At 40.2% G+C, this 10,475-nt stretch overlaps 1 long non-coding RNA gene across 1 annotated transcript in view; it reads left to right on the top strand.

The window, feature by feature from the left end:
- The first annotated feature begins 318 nt into the window (after positions 1-318).
- LOC136688444 (uncharacterized) overlaps positions 319-10,475 on the top strand; it is a 42,460-nt gene continuing 32,303 nt past the window's right edge. The window contains exons 1-2 of the long non-coding RNA XR_010801140.1: positions 319-408; positions 5,168-5,465. This is a non-coding gene — a long non-coding RNA (uncharacterized lncRNA). The remainder of the gene's footprint in view (positions 409-5,167; positions 5,466-10,475) is intronic.

The raw sequence follows: 10,475 nt of genomic DNA on the forward strand, positions 1-10,475 counted from the left end.
CCACCACTGTCACTGCTGGAGTGTACCACTGAAGAGCAGGGTGAAATCTAGGGTGACCAGACGTCCTCTTTTAGCCGGACATGTCCTCTTTTCGGGACCTAAAAAATGCGTCCAGCCGGGATTCCATAATTGTCCGGGATTTTGCGGTCTACCGTATTCCCTCTGTCCCAAATCTTACAAAAAGCCATAATACCTTTCTTGAAGTGTGCACTTCGATGACGTTCTTTTACAACAAAAGGGAGCAAAAGGGGCGCGCAGGGATCAAGTGTTCAAGGGCTCGGAGCTCAGAGCAGAAATGGGACACACTTCGCCGCGCGCACCTGCTTGTGTTTACATCACTTTCAGCCGAGCTCTGCTCCACATCAGTCATTTACTGGAGCCTCGAACAGAAATGTGTTGAAAGTTAAGGTAATTTATCATCGTCTGTTTTTTGTATTTGGAAGAGTTTCTATGTCACACGAGCCTTTCACTTTCTGCTCTCTATTGTAAAAAAACTGAAAGTCGTCACTTCCGTCTCTATAACGACACAAATACACGGACACACCTGACCGTTACTTAATACAGTTACATACTGTTTAACATTAACTTTAGAAGAAAACAGGCCATTCACTCATTAAATCTGGAACACAGGACTGAATTATAGCTCTCACATACAGCACGTTTTATCAGACAGACCTTTTAAAATATGAAATATAAGTATTTTTACCTAAAAGTCTGGATCCTAGCGATGCTCTGATCGTTTATCAAGTCTATATTACTTCTGGTTGATAAAAATGTGGTGCTTGCTTTTAGTAACGTTTAAAAAACGTTAAAAAAAAAAAGTTAAACTCGTCAGTTTCTGTTATGATCATGACATTTCTGGTGTAAAGAAGTCGCTTTAATACAGGACTTCAGGTTTGAAATTTGGTATGAACAGAAAACAACAGGTCTTAATGATAATAAACTGTGACAAAATGAAATGACAAAAATATTATTTTATTATTTTTTCTTAGGGCCAAATGTTGAATGGAAAGGAATCTGTCCAAAAAGGCATTTGTTTTTTATCCTGATAGATAGATAGATAGATAGATAGATAGATAATTAGATACTTTATTGATCCCCAGGGGAAATTCAAGGATAATCAACAGATACTTGTTAACAAGTATCTGTTTATGTATTAAATTTTGGCAGCATAGTTGCATGGTTATGGAAGAATTTGTGCTGCCAACCTGCCCCATGTGTCCTTTTTTTTTTTTATATGGTCACCCTAGTGAAATCGAGATGCACACAGTATGCAAAGAAACAGATGAACTACAGTCTGTAACTGTAGAACTACAAAGTCCTCCTGAATGGTCAGTGGAGCTGATAAAATGGACAATGAGTGTGGATTACACATTAGGTATTCCTAATTCAGTGATCATTCAGTGTAGTTCCATGATTTGCTTGCTACATCAGCTTTCTGGCTCCTGTGCAAAAAATACAAACTTTGGACCTGCTTGTCACGGCTTGTCAAGTACATTTAAGGTAAGGGTAACAATATCCTTCACTTAACTATTCTTTTTCTCTTGATTTTTTTTTCTCCAAAGACAGGACTTCCTGTAGGTCACCAGTACTAAAACTCTCTGTGAGTGAGTTTACAATATTGAAAGTTGTGAGACACCCTGACCAGGTCAAATAAGGCTCGGAACTGGATAAACACTCAATTAACTGCAAAACATGTATGCTTAAAACAAGCATGCTGCCTCACATGCATTTTTACAAATGTTTAATTAGGTCATATTAATTAAAAGAGTCTCTCTCTCTCTCTCTCTCTCTTCTATTCTCCCTTCTTCCTCTCCTTTTCTTTTTTTCCCTGATAGATCTGCAGCATGACCTCTAGTTAATTGAAACCCAAGAGACTCTTCTTGCATAAAATCAGATTTATCTCTCCTTAAAAGGATTCTGTTAAAAATAGTGCGAGCGCAGTGGCTGGGAAAGCGAGGGGCCTGGAGCCATGGAGACGGAGGCTCGCTGCCGCCCTTTGCCCTTCCTACATTGCCGTCCTGAAACAAGTGCTACCGCTAACTAGCTGGGGATGCATTAATTAATTGCAGGAAAACACAGACAAAATGTCTATAGGGCAAATTTTTTTCCCCCAAAAAGTGAGTGAGAGAAAGAGTGAAGGGAGAGAGAAAGAGAGAGAAAGTGATAAGTGAATCCGCTGTGTAAGCTTTCCCCTTGACGATTAGCTGATGATGGCCATGGACGGACACAGTCCTATGCTAAAACTCTAATTATATGTGTCATTCATGGCTGAACACTGTGGACACCGTTGAGTTTTTTTGTCGCACATTAAGTCATCTGTGAACAGCAGATCTACAGCTTTACACTCGATGTATAAAATTAACCCTGTGCTTAAATATGTTCCTTATTGCAGACAAATCACAGTCTATCTGTGGGAAATACTTTTGAATAGATATTTGTATTAACATGACCCTGAATGAATTGAAGTGGAAGAGTTCTAACAGTGTTTTAAAAAATTAATTCTCCCCTAACAATAAGCAGTAATATTAATATTCATCTTCCATTAAGTGTACATATTAAGTTTTTTAATGTCTAAAAATAACCATTTCGTTAATATCCGCACTTGTACTAATATTGATATATTAGTCTTGGTGTTACTTTCTGTTCGATAGTGAGGAAATCAGTGGCTGTGTCCCAGTTGTGTACTACATCCTAATATTACAAAATATTATGTACTATGTTCAAACCTATACGAAACGTAAAGTGTGAGTTCAGCAGGCTAGTACACACAATATTAAAATACTACAATATTTCTTACTAGGGTGGTACAGTGGTGCGGCAGGTAGTGTTGCTGTCACGTAGGGTGGCTGTCTGAGAGGAGTTTGGTGTTCTCCCTGTGTCTGCGTAGGTTTCCTCCAGTTGGTCCGGTTTCCTCCCATGGTCTATACATGTGAGTATATGTCGGCCATTTTTTTCAAAGGCTGAAGCTCAAATATCTCCCTCCACAATGTGTAGTGTACAGTGTAGGTCATTAAAATAACGATTTTGCTCTAAAATATTGCACTTTATAGGATAATAATACAATTGTAGGATAATTAAATGATTTATATTCTCTATAAGATTCATGTCCCTCTAACATTTAGTGCACTGTTTGGGTGTGGTAGTAGTAATTGTTTTATTATCTTTGCAATGCATTATATAGAAATTTGAATTGTACAACTTGGACACAGCTCACGGGTTACTGCTTGTTTGAATCCATTATGGAAATGTGTCCTTCTTAGGAGGTCCTATGCAACTACAAAAGCATGCACATGGTTCCCTTATGTACTGAAGGTGTTTCAATGGCAGGTGTAGTAGTGAATTATTACAGTTGAGTGAAGAAGCATGGACTGTCTTAATACTACATGTTTATCTTTGCTAGTGTTGTAATATCAATGTTAATACACACCCCATATTCATCTCAATCTGTCCATTATTCCTCTTGTCTGTTCTTCTGAAGTATTTCAAGTGAAAACCCAGTGCTAAATGTCTCCTGAGGTTTTGTCTGATCTTACAACAGCTACTTTTAAACAGGCAAATCTAATCGTAGGAGAACTTTATAAAATATTAGCAAGTGGCTACATTCTGGATTGATGCCTACTGCATCTGTGCTAATGACTTTTTATACCTCATTAACTGCCCTTTAAATAGGGGCAGATTTTGGACATATATTGTGGCCTTCTTTGTGCTACTGACGCCACAAAGGGAATGTACATTAAACACAGAAGCAAGAGAACCTAATCTAGAGGGCTTAGAGTGTGTGAATGTGAATTGACTGAAGCTATCTGCACCTTCAGACAGACAAACGGTGCAGTCGCACTCACAGATAAACCCACCACTGTGGAGGGAGGGTCACAATCCCTGTACCCAATTACTGCATACACATATTTCACATTCAGACACAGACACCGTGCAGAAACCAGCCCGGGGGCAACCGTTATTGATGCTACACCCCCAAGGACACACACATATGGGCCCCTATCTCACAGCCTTTTATTAATTCACCGTAATATACCTCTTCCATGCTAGCATTTACATTGTGGGGGAATAGTGCTATAATTAAAAAAAGACTGTGTGCATGTGTGCTGCTTGCTTGCAGCTGGGGTGATACATAACACAACCATGTTGTCCCTCAAATCCACACTCCCAGGCTCCCCCTCTCGATCTCCAAGCAAATTAATAGGCAACCACCACTGATGCGTTAAATTGCCTTGCTTCGGCTGCTGAAGACGACCAGATTATTTATTATTTCCGAATAAAGCAATTCCTACACTCCGCTGTTGGGCTAGGACAGTTTCCTTTGCTACGTTACATCATACAAGACCCGAGACACATATTGTAACAGAAGAATAACAAATTAAAGGGAGATATGGAACCGCTGTTTTTTGATATTGTTCTTAACCTCAGCCATAGCAGAATAAAGATTTGAGATTTGGCAATATTGCAAGATTACTATCTGATATATATATATTCCAAAACACACACACACACACCTTTTATCTGAATATCCCAGCAAGTAATGGTTGAGGGGCCTATCTTCTATCTTTTAGGCCATTTTGGTATTTTTTTGGATTTTCTAATGGGAAGTTGGTCATGTAGAATATCAAATAAATAAAAGGGTGTCCTACGACTTCTGACTCACACTGTATATTACAGATAATAAACAAAGTTTTTTTTATAGCCGTAATGATATATTTAAACTAATACTGAAACAAGGTGTATATGGCGTAATGTAATGATTTTATTTACATAACGGCAGCAAAAATAAACAAAGAAATAGTAATGAACAAACAAAAATTATATGAATAAATTAGTTTATTAATTCATTTTTAACTCAACTCCAAATTTCCAGGTGAATATTATTTTTTTGTACAAAACGTCTTTTCCCCTTTCTGAATTCTAAATAAAATTCCATGTAACTACTTTGTGTTGTGTCTCCTCCAGTTCCACTGCTGCTGGCCTTGCTCAGTCTGTCTTCTGCTTTGTCCGGCTGCAGTTTCATGACACATCTCCACTCGCATCACACCCACCAGCTTGTCTGCTTTTCTCCTTGTGTTTATCTCCTCCAACAAACAAATCTCCCCCACTGCTCCACACCTCCTAGCTTCAGCGTCTCCTGATTCCTCTTCTGTTTTTCTTGTGGCAGGTCCATGGGGCTGCTGTCAGCTGCTGTCTCCTCAAAGGTCGCCTTGGTGAAGCAGAGCCTTGTATCGCTGCGTATGTGTGTCACAGGGCCTTGACGTGGAGGTGAGGTGGGTTTTATGAGGCCTGATGGCAGCATATTCTGCTCTGATGGAGGCCATTACTGAGGTCAGGTATGAATCCAGTGCGATCCTTGAGCGTCCGGCTTGCGAGAGAAGAGAAAGGAGATTTAAGAAGGCAGCTGGCTTTGTGTGAGTCATAGAGACTCATACGCCCTCTTCTCTGGCCCTCTGTCTGGCTAAGTAAGCACCTTTAACACATTCAGATATAATGATACATCCAGTGGTGCCAAAAAGTAAAAGTAAAAACCCTCTTCAGGGTTTCATTCCAACTGCCTCACATCTTAGAGGTGTCAGGGAAGTTGAAATAAAATTCAGGGAAGGATTTTTAGTTCTGGACACAGTAACTAGGTAAGATTTTATATTTTTGCTCCTGGGCTCCACCTACAGATGTAGAGTGTAATTAACTTTTAAATAATGAATGAATGAATGAATGACTATCCTGAAATCACAGGTGAGGGATGGTTTTCTAACCTCCTCCAAAAATTACATAGTGCACTTTCTGCAGTGCTGAGCAAAGTTAGAGGCTCTGTTCTCCCTATTACAGATAAGTGAAGCATACGATAAAAACATTACTTAGTGTTCCTTTAAAGGTTCCACATTCTGCATTTTAGATAAATATATAAATGTTCCAAATAAGATACTATTCGAACATATATTCAATTCAATATTTCTTATTCTGTTTAGGATTTTGATACTCAGCAAGCCATTGCTATATGACCTCGGTTCTGAGAGGCTGCCATGAGTTTTTTTGCCTAAAACTCCTTATTATTTCAGTGTGTGTAGATATAGAAAATTCAAAAATGCTTGGCTGTTATGTAACAACATTTTTAAGGGTAGTTTTTTTTTACATTGTTGGTAGTTTGCAGAGTGTAACACTACTGCCCTCCTCATGGCAGACTAAGGTGTGATTCTCAGCACGCACACCACAATATACATCAATAATCTCTCAAATCAAGAATCCTACTGTCATATTAGCATTCCTCTGACACCTTTGTCATTTTTGTGGATAAGAGTCTGCACGATGCCTTTGATATAAACACAGAATTGTCTGTTTACATTAAATTACCATTACACTACATTATAGTTCCGTTGCCAGATCGCTTTACTTGAAAAAATGTGTGGCAGAGAGAGAGAGAGAGAGAGAGAGAGAGAGAGAGAGAGAGAGAAAGAGTGGTAAAGTGCTGCTTAGCATTCCAGATTTGTCTGTGAGTCTGTCTGTCGTAATTTATCGACGCTGGTGTGTAACAAGCATCTGCCAGGCGGATTTACGTGCCGATTTGAAAAATAAATAAGAGCTGTGGAGAGCAGTGATGGCTTTAATCACAGACTGTAAGAACATGAAGAAGTGGGAATATGAAACATAGGGAGGAAATTAGATATTATGCCCCGAAGACAACTGCAGCCACTGGCCCATTCATTATTAGTGTGATATTTATTATTGAGAATTTCTCTCAGTGACTGAGTGGAGAATATTCTCTGAGCTGTGGCACACACAGTCCTGTCACGAGTGAAAGAGTGTGGAGATGCAGCGTCCAGAGCTGCTGTCAGCTGCTGACAAGGCAAATCTGTTCTGATACATCACATATATTTCTGTCAAACACACACACACACACACACACACACAATCACACACCCAAGTGGGGAGGTGCAGTTTACAAAACCTCAACTTTCATGAGACGAATATTTATAGTTAATGTACTGGCAGGCGGTTTGTCAAAAAAAAAAGTCCATGTGGTGAATTCAAATGCTTAATTCAATCCTTTTAAATTGGCCATAGAACAGACCAATTTAAAAACACAGCTTTAATATTATTGCCTCTTTTAACTCCATCCGTAGATGTATAGAGTTATCAATGTTCATGCATCTTCTGTCAGCACTCCATCCTGGTCAGTGAGTCTTGGGTCTGAAGCCCACCCACAATCTTTGGGCACAAGGCAAGGACACAGCATGCTTCACCTCAGGGCATCAGCTGTGGACAGCCGTACATTATCCACAATAACAAAAGATTGGGAATTCTTAGGTTATTGTATGAGTATTTTATTGTGGTTTATCCCTGTGTCTGCGCAGGTTTCCACCAGGTGCTCCGGTTTCCTCCCACAGTCCAAAAACACACACTTGTAAGTGGATTGGCCATTTTCGATAAGTGTGAAAATCTGAGTGTGTGTTGCCCTGCGAAGGACTGGCACCCCATCCAGGGTTTGTTCCTGCCCTGTGCCCTGTGTGTTCCACGTGGGCCGGTTAGATACAATGAATGAATGAATGAAAGTATGAGTATTTTAGCAGAACAAAAGCTCTCCCCAAGACAATACACACATTAACCTTCACTTTAAATAAAATAATAATAAAATGTATCCAGTTTACTAATGAATGCAAATGTAATATCAAATAATATTTCAATACATCATCGATATAGAAGATAAAGGTTTAGAAGTAGAAACTTTCAATAGAGACTCCCTTGTTTTAGTGAACTATGAGCATTAACCAAGTCTTCAGAAAATAAAACAAGGTTTTTTTTTTAAGGAAATAAGGAATAAACGTAATGTACTGAGGTAAAATTCTGAGTGGTGCAGTTTAGCTCATGTCAGTGATTTCCAGTCCCAGTTCTGCTGACCCAAACATGAATTTTAAGGTTTTTTCCTGCTCTTATGTACCTCATTCAATTAATCAAGTAATTAGCCAGCCCTTGAGTTGGATTAGCTGTTAGAGGAGATAAAAAAGAAAAATGTGCGCAGGACCAGTAGGTCAGGGATTGGATAGTGCTGATTTATGGGGCACTTGCTAGGCCAGGTCTGTATGTTTAGCACCACCGAGTAAGGGTATGTCTGAATATAGGAATGAGGGCATGTGCTCATGACTAGCACACAGTAATACGTTCAGTTTACTCAAATAATTCATGTTAAGAATCCTCCCAAATCACATACATTACTTCAATTTGTAATTACCTATCAGGGTTTACAGTGGCATTCCTCATACAACTGCCATAATGCAGACAGGCTCATTTTGTACTCGGAGCTGGCTCCACTTTTATACCACTGATTACATATCGAGAAACATAAGTCAGAAGACATTGGATAAACCACATTTATCTAATAAATAAATAATTTTAAAAAAGATCTCTCCCTCCTCACTCTTCTCTCTCCCTCTCACCCCTCATCCTTTTTATGGTTCTCCCAAATGTTTTCAAGCAAGCCTGCCACCCACACACTCACATAAAACACACACACACACACACACACACACACTCTTTCACCTCTTTTCAAACACTATGTATTTCCCATACATGATTTTACGAGGTTCAACTGTGAAAGACTATTAATCAGAATTTTAACCAATTATAGATGTAAATATTGCTACAGATACGTTAGGCGTGTCCTGAAGAGTGTCCCTTTAACTTCAGCACTCTGCAGGAGTGTATATTTCTACAGTCCGCACACATAGGCTTCTGCTAACCTGAACATACTGTTGTATAGTTATTTTACTGACCTACAAACTGAAAGCGTCTGCGAAACAGTCAATCTATGAAACACTTTCAGGCTGTTGTCTGAGTAATTCAGTCGACAAATAGCCTTTTAGCAACAGTGTGCTTGAGTTGGTTTACACCTTAAGGAGTGGCTGAAGTCATTGTATTCATTTGCTATAGGGTGATCAGTTCATGGCACACTACAGTACAGCGATGATCTGGACTTGTGCTATTGCGAACGAGTCACAGTACTTTGTAGCGTGGTCTGCTGCGAGTGGGTAGCATTGTTTTTGGCACAAAGAGCTCCTGCTATAGAGTCAGCAATTCAGTCTGGGGAAGGGTCCAGCTTTAATTATGTGGCCAAAAGTTTGTTAACAATGGCTTATATTATTTGCTTCCCTTACTTACAGTGACAGATTCTTTAGATTAGAGATTTAGAGAGTTAAGTTACTTGAATGGGAGACCTCAGATGAAAGCTTGGGTTCCTGCTGGATGTGTTCTTGGTGTGGCCAACAGGGGGCACTGTCCCTGTGGTCTGTGTGGATACCATTAACTGAATGCAGTGACAGGGACATCACACTGAAAAAATGGTGCTGTCCTTAGGATGAGACGTAAATCCCAGGTCCTGTTACTCTGGGGTCATAAAAGATCCTGGGGCATTTCCTCCAAAAAGAGTAGCGGTTTTACACCAGTGTCCTGCTGGATCTGTCACTGTGGCCAATTCTGGCGTCCTAATCATCCCCATCTTCAAATAAATTGGCTTAATCATTCCCTCTAGTCGCCTCTCTACCAAAGAGCCAATGTGTGGTGAGTTTACTGGCACAGATCAGCTGCCGTTGTATCATCCAGGTGGAAGCTGAACATCGGTGGAGGCTGAGGCCTGTCTGGAAAGTTCCAAAGAATGTAAAGTGCTTTATGGGTCTCTAGGAAAACTCAGTTTTCCTCTGTCTGCTAAGGGCCTAAGACATTAAGGAGCAATATGTACAATTTACATAATGAATTACACAAATGTGAAAAATGAGGTTAGCATTTAATAGTCCATGACTCTAATTTATAAGAAACAGTATGTTTTCTCTGGATTCAAATCTTACACAAAATTTTATGATTTACTTAGGGTATTAAATATTAAGCACATTTTCTGTTGGCTTTCCAAAGCTATTTCCAGCATTGCTCTAAAATGTGGGCCTCCAAATAATTTGTTCCCAGGGCCCTTGCAAAGCCATGGTCCATCCCTGATTCCAATAGATTTCAGATCATTCACACAATTGCAACGCGACACACTGTAAATGAGACACAGCGTACAAGTAGATGCTATTTGGTTCACACCTATGACCACTTGCTACTCTGCCTTTCTTAAGTGGACTTGCCTTTGACTTCAGTAAGCAAGCCTGCAAGTCCATCCCCAATTATCTGTCGTCCCGAATGCAAGTTTTTACCCACTTTAGACCTCTGGGTGTGATTTCTCTTCAGCCCCTATCGCACGGCCACTCTCTCCGTGTCACACGCCCTGGCCGGCCGGGCCCAAGGACGAGGGTGCGGCCGCCCCGTGGTAATGGATGGGCTGCCACTCGGCCCTGCTGGGCTGGTGGAGGGGCCGCAGCGGTTATATGGGCTTCTACCAGAGCCTATTTACTGAGGTGATGAGCTCCAGACATCTCCCATTATTTATGAAGGGAGGCCACAGGAGCAGGCACAGGGGTCAGTGAACCCAGGTACACCCGACATTAATA

Source organism: Hoplias malabaricus, chromosome 1 (assembly GCF_029633855.1).
Source record: "Hoplias malabaricus isolate fHopMal1 chromosome 1, fHopMal1.hap1, whole genome shotgun sequence".
NCBI classification, from domain to species: Eukaryota; Metazoa; Chordata; class Actinopteri; order Characiformes; family Erythrinidae; genus Hoplias; species Hoplias malabaricus.